The sequence below is a fragment of the Capsicum annuum genome, chromosome 8 (assembly GCF_002878395.1).
Source record: "Capsicum annuum cultivar UCD-10X-F1 chromosome 8, UCD10Xv1.1, whole genome shotgun sequence".
Taxonomy (NCBI): Eukaryota; Viridiplantae; Streptophyta; class Magnoliopsida; order Solanales; family Solanaceae; genus Capsicum; species Capsicum annuum.
Genome location: NC_061118.1, coordinates 105,818,130 through 105,825,108, shown reverse-complemented (window position 1 = coordinate 105,825,108; position 6,979 = coordinate 105,818,130). Strand labels below are relative to the sequence as shown.

At 35.9% G+C, this 6,979-nt stretch overlaps 1 non-coding gene across 1 annotated transcript; it reads left to right on the top strand.

Annotated features, from left to right (window-relative positions):
- Positions 1-5,728: 5,728 nt before the first annotated feature.
- On the top strand, positions 5,729-5,835 carry LOC124886792. Its single transcript, XR_007044201.1, has one exon. It is a non-coding gene; the product is annotated as a small nucleolar RNA R71 (small nucleolar RNA).
- Positions 5,836-6,979: the final 1,144 nt, after the last annotated feature.

The window sequence follows — 6,979 nt, the reverse complement described above, 5'->3', positions numbered from 1 at the left end:
GCACAAACCAAAAGTGACATTTTTACATAAATTCATGCATAATGACTAGAAATGCAGTAAAGAAATAATAGACTCACTACCGTTTGTACCATAGTTTGAAGCACTATAAGACATCCATAAGTATTTAATCAAATGGGCAACATTCCACTATAATACACGGCATCAGTCCAACATCAAAACAATAAAATAACAAAAATTTAGGTAGCATAATAGGAAGTTAATTAGCACTAACAAATTTCATGAACATAATTTATATCACTAAGTAGAAATAAAAGAACATACTTCACTATTTGCACTTCATCCATTAAAGTAATAAGAAATTAGAAAGCTTACCTTAGTGATATTGAATAAAAGAGTGAAGGTTTCTTGTTGTGTGAGCAAAAGATACACAATTTTAAAGAGAGAAATATGTGTATGGGGAGTGTGGGCGGCTAGGGCTTCAATTTTAGAGGAGAAGGATGAAAGAAATAAAGTATATAAAGGGAAGAGAGAGTAGGTGGGTCGGGTTTAACATTTTAAAATGAATGGGAGTGGGCCTCTTGTCGCGATACATGCTTAACCTGAATGGCCATCGCATCGCAACACTTATTTGACCCAAAACCCTATTGCAGCACGAGCCTCGCTTGACCCAACTACACATCGTGTTTCGGGGCTATCGTGAAGGTCTACTGAAATTTGCATCAAAAAAAATCGGCGAAGGCATTTTTCTCACTAATTCATGCATCTTGGGGGAATATTTCATTTGACCTTTTATTTTTCATCCTAAATTTTTGCTAAAGTGAATATTTACTTACCTAAAAGCATTCCCGCACACCGTCACACTTACCGCTCATTTTTTCCATGCCACCTCGATTCTCATTCCTGCAAACTTAGCAAAAATAACAAAATAACATATGAAATAGTGGGTTGCCTCCCACTCAGCGCCTTAGTTTTGGTCGTGGCACGATACTTTTTTTGTATTTTTCCTTTCTTTTTCTTTTAACAACTAAGAAATAAATTACCTATTACATTATATTTACGGGTTACCTCCCACGTAGTACCTTATTTTACGTTGTGGCACGACTTAGCATCAGTCTCACTCATCAGCAAATGTGATGGACATATTATGTTTATCTCCATGATCTGCCCAATAATGCTTCACACATTGTCCATTCACCAAGAACTTCTTCGTCTTTTCTTTATTTCATAGCTCCACTACACCATGAGGCATCATTCGCACCGCCTTAAAAGGCCCAAACCACTTAGATTGCAATTTACCCAAAAACAACTTTAACCTTGAATTGAACAGCAAAATAAGTTATCCAGGTTCAAAAACTCTATCAAGGATATACTTTTCATGTTATTTCTTTGTATTATATTTGTATAGTTTTGCATTATCGTAAGCATGGAGATAAAAATCATTAAGTTCAATAAACTGCAACAATCTTTTCTCTCTTGCGGCCTTTAAATCAAGATTCAGCTTTTTCACTATCCAATAAGCTTGATATTCCAGTTCTATAGGAAAATGGTAGGCTTTACCGTAAACCAAGCGATATGGAAAGGTCCCTATGGGTGTCTTATAAGTTATACTATAAGCCCATGGTGTATCATCTAGCTTATCAGCCCAATCCTTTTACTAACTATTGGCAGTCTTTTGTAGTATCTTCTTTATCTCTCGGTTGGATGCCTCTACTTGACCACTTGTTTGTGGATGGTACACAGTGGACACGTTGGGCCTAACACCATATTTAGCTAGCAGATTTTTAAACCAAGTGTTAATGAAATGCGCACCTCCATCACTGATTATAGCTCAGGGAGTGCCAAATTGAGTGAATATGTCTTTCTTCAAGAATTCCAATACCACTCTGGCATCATTAGTGGGGAAAGTTGTATCTTTCACCCACTTAGATACATAATCAACTGCCATAAGAATATATAAGTTTCCATTGGATGGTGGAAATGGTCCCATAAAATCTCAACTTCAAGAATGTTGTTCAGGGGTATCTCATGATGCTTTTAAATTGTATCTAACCTCTGGTACTGATCACAACTTTTCACAAAAGCCACTACATGTCTAAAAATGTTGTCCACAAGAAACCGAATTGTAATACTTTTTGGCCTTTCTTTCACCCCCATTATGGCCACCATAAGGAGATGAATAGCACTTTTGTAGCACTTGTGTAAATTCAGCTTCTGGAACACATCTACATATAATTTCATCAGGAACCTACTTGAAAAGATAAGGCTTGTCCTATATAAAAGTGCGAGAATCATGAAGCAATTTCTTTTTATGTCGAGTGGTAGCTTCAAGAGGGTAAGCTCTACACACTAGCAAGTTCGCAATATCTCCATACCAAGGAACCTCACTAACCTATATAGACAATAATTTTTCATTTGGTAATTCTTCCTGAATGCAAAGAGTGTCATCAATAATGTGGTCATGCTTCTCTAGCCTTGACAAATAGTCTGCAACTTAATTCTCTACTCATTTTTTATCACGTACTTCCAAGTTAAATTCATGAAGTAATAAAATTGACCTGATCAACCGTGGTTTTGTATCTTTTTTGTTGAACAAGTAATTGATAGCAGAATGGTGTGTGTAAATAATAACCTTGGTGCCTATCAAGTATGATCTAAATTTGTCAAATACATAAACCAATGCTAACATATTCTTTTCTGTGTCTGTGTATTTTATTTGAACATCATTCAAGACTTTACTAGCATAATAAATAGAATGAAATACCTTGTCTTTTCTCTGCCCCAAAATTTCTCCAACGGCTATGTCACTGGCATCACACATCAATTCAAATGGTAACTCCCAATCTGGAGAAATCAAGATGGGTACTTCAGTCAGTTTTTTCTTTAGCTTCTCGAAAGTTTCTTGACAATCATCCCCAAAACCAAATTTAGCTTACTTTTATAACAATTTACATATAAGGCTAGTAATCATGGAAAAATATTGAATAAACCTCATGTAGAAGCCTGCATGACCTAAGAAACATTGCACTCCCTTCTCTATTACCGGATGTGGAACCTTTTCAATCACTTTAATTTTTACTTTATCTACTTCAAGTTATCTACATGACACTTTATGGTCAAGGACTATTCATTCCTTGACAAAAAAATGGTATTTTTCCCAATTTAGTACAAGATTTGTCTCTTCAAAACGAGCTAGGACTCGATCTAGATTCTGCAAGCATACCTCAAAAAAATTACCTTAAAAAGAGAAGTCATCCATGAATACCTCAAAAAATTCTTCAACCATATCATATAAAATTTCCATCATGCATCTCTGAAATATTACAAGGGCATTGTAGAGGCCGAAAGGCATGCGTCTGAATGCACAAGTGTCATATAGGCAAGTAAATATGGTCTTTTCTTGATCCTCTGGCATATGTGAACTGATTATATCCCAAGTATCCATTAAGAAAGTAGTACTAATCCTACCCTACCAGCCTATCCAATATTTGATCAATGAATGAGATAGGACAACGATCCTTTCTTATGGCTTTATTTAGCATTCGGTAGTCGATACAAACTCTCCATCTAGTCACCAAGTAAGTAGGAATCAGCTAATTAGCTTCATTTGTAACCACAATCATCCTACCTTTATTTGGGATGCAATGTATTAGGGTTACCCACTTTCTATCTGAAATTGAATAAATAATCCCATTATCAAGCTACTTAATGACCTCTTTTTGCACCACGTCGTTAACCACCAGATTCAATCTACGTTGTTGCTGTACCCTTGGTTTGAAACCTTCTTCCATTTATATCTTGTGTATAAAAAAATGGATTTATCCCTGTAATGTCAGACATTTGCCAACCAATTGCCTTCTTTTTTCTTCTCAAGATTGCCATTGCTTCCCTTACCTGCACATCAAATAAATCTACAGATAAAATAATAGGCAAGGTATTATTGTCACCAAGGTAAACATATTTCAAGTGTGGAGGAAGAACGTTAAGCTTTAATTTTAGAGCTTTCTCAATTGAAGCTTTGGGAGATGGGCTAATTGGCCTGTTCAATGGCTAAAAAGGCAGCTTTCTCATTTCAACCACCGCCAAATTCATGACTTAGACCAATTTCAGTGGTTCTACATCTCCATAAAGATCATGACCCATCAAAGCTTTCTCTAGTAGATCATTAGACAATAACAGATGTAGCTCAAATGCAAGGTCAATAACTGATATGAAAGACAATTCTTCATAAATAACTGGTAATTTTAGCACCTTGTATACTTCGAGAAACTCTACTTTAGCATGTGTTCTCATTGTCATCTTCCCTGCTGCTATATTAATTAGTGACTGCCCTATTTCTAAGAGGGGCCATCCTAAAATAAATGGGATAGCCGGATCAACTTCAAAGTCAAGAATCACAAAGTCTACCGCAAAGATTAGTGGTGCACTAAAATATCTTCAATACTTCAATCTGGCCTAGCAAGGAACTTGTCAGCCAACTGTAAAACAATGGTCATGGGTTTTGGACTCCCAAGACCCATCTTTCGGTACCTAGATGTGGGTATAAGATTTATGCTAGCCCCCAAGTCACACAATCCACGAGCACTGATGGTCTTCCCAATAGTGATCTATAAAGTAAAACTACCTAGATCCTTTAGCTTCATGGACAGTTTATTTTGTATCTTAGATGTGCACTCCTCATAAGTGCAACTCTAGCATACTCTCTCAATCGATTCTTGTTTGACACTATGTCTTTCAGATACTTTGCATATTTTAGAACACTCTGTATAATATCAATAAGAGAAAGATTTACATGAACCTACTTTAGAAGATCCAAAAACTTCTTATAACAAGCCTTCTCTTGGTGCTTCCTTGCCTTTGAGGGAATTGTAAAGGTAGAGTCTTCTTCTCCACATAAGTTTAATTACTTGCAGATTTTTCTTTGACTCATTTCTCCTCATTGTCTTTTGGATCATCATCAGTGGTTGTAGTACTAACCTGCTCAGGTACCGCCTCCTTTAATTATAACCTACTCTTTTTTGTAACTGTATTTACCTGCTTTGGATTTGCCTCAGTATCGCTAGGTAAGCCTCCTTGAGGTTTTATGTTTTATGCTCCTGCAATCTAACCAAGTTGCAACTCCTAATTCCTTGTAATAAACTTTTGACTCTTTAAATCTACTGCAAACTATGCTTGATTAGATAAAAGCTACTTTATCATATCCTCTATATTACTTGTTTGAGTAATAGCTTGATTATTCTAAACTTGCAATTGATTTTGTTGCACTGGCCCCTTATACTGATTATCATTTTGTGTTTGATTTCCACCCCATGAGAAATTGGGATAGTTTCTCTAGTTGGGATTATATGTGTTATAATAATTTTGTTGTCCCAGATGAGTGACATTCTCCACGTAATTAACAGAATCTGGATTAACTGCACAAGAATCCATCGCGTGTTCACTAATTTCACAAACCTCAAACCAAGTATTGACCTATTAGACTACGTTAGCTATAGCTGCTACTTGCGGAACCCCCAATTGATTTTCTATTGCTACAAGTTGGGCTGATAACGCTGTGAACCGATCTACCTCTAACACACCAGCAACTTTCTTAGGAGCACTCCTCGAATCAATATGCCATTCAAGATTACCTTGTGAAATCCGATTTAGTAGTATATAAAATTCATCATAAGTCTTATCAAAAGCTTGCCCACCTACTGTTAAATCCAAGAGAATCTTGGTATTTGACTCTAACCCCTCAATAAAAGTATGAACAAGAACATCATTAAACTAATGATGTTGAGGGCAATTTCTGAGCATACTTTTAAATCTCTCCCATTCTTGGTAGGTATTCTCTCCTACTTTTTGTATGAAAATCAGAATATTATTTCTCAAATGTCCATTCTTCCCATATGGAAAGAATCAAATAAAGACTTCTAAGCTAGATCTTCCTAAGAAGTGATAGAGAGTAGTGGTTCAGTATGTAACCACCTCTTCGCTTCCCCCATTAAAAAAAAGAAGAGTGTCAATATAAAATAATCAGTATTCACCTCTATAGGAATGTAAGTATTGCTTATTTCCAGGAAGGTCTGTATGTGCTGCTGTGGGTCTTCATGTGAAGGGCTAGAAAATTTCCCAGCCGAATTCAGCAACTGCACCATATTCTACTTTAATTCAAATCGACCACCTGGCTCGGGCTTGTTAATACTGTTAGTTGCATGGATCGTGAGTGGGATTGCCACCTCACAAATAGGACTAGCAGCAGTTTGAGCAGGAACAGCTGGGATAATCGAAGGTGGGATATGTTTGGCATGTAGATTAATATGATCATTTCTTTGTTCATCCATTTGAACCTATTGAATTGGATAACGACCTCTTCACCTCTGTTGAAATATAGTTCTAGTTCTGGAAAAGGCTTTATCAACTCTATATCTCTCGCTAGTCCTGTATTCAGCTAAATATGCAAAAAGTAAGCAGCTAAGATCAAGTCGTTAACACTTAAACTTACTTTCAAAAACCAAAAATTTAGCAAATTACTAATTATACTAGTCCCCAGCAACGGTGCCAAAAACTTGTTGCGGTCAACTGTATAAACAAGTGTATGCAATCATAAAAGTAATATAGTAACTTTGACAGTTGAATATCATATCCATGATGACTATGCACTAGTAATTTTACCAACACTAGTTTTAGTCAAGTAGGTATTAAGTGTTGTAACGTATCAAGATGATTTGGAGTTTTTGAATGAGAATGTAAATAAATAAGAAAAAAGAATACATAGAAATAAAAATGAAAGAAAATGTTGTAAACAGTAATGATGAGAATTCCAGGCTTGAGGCACGTCTAACAATCTTATAAATTTCTACTCTTGTCGTAGTCTAATTAGTTATCGGGTTGTTGATTCGCAAGGTTTATGGTACGATTTTAATCTGCCAACCTCAAATCGTCTACATATCTGAATATTGCAACTACATTAGCTAGAAAAGATACAACAATTCATCTAGATGCATAAAGATATCTTCTTACAATTTAACAAAGAAAG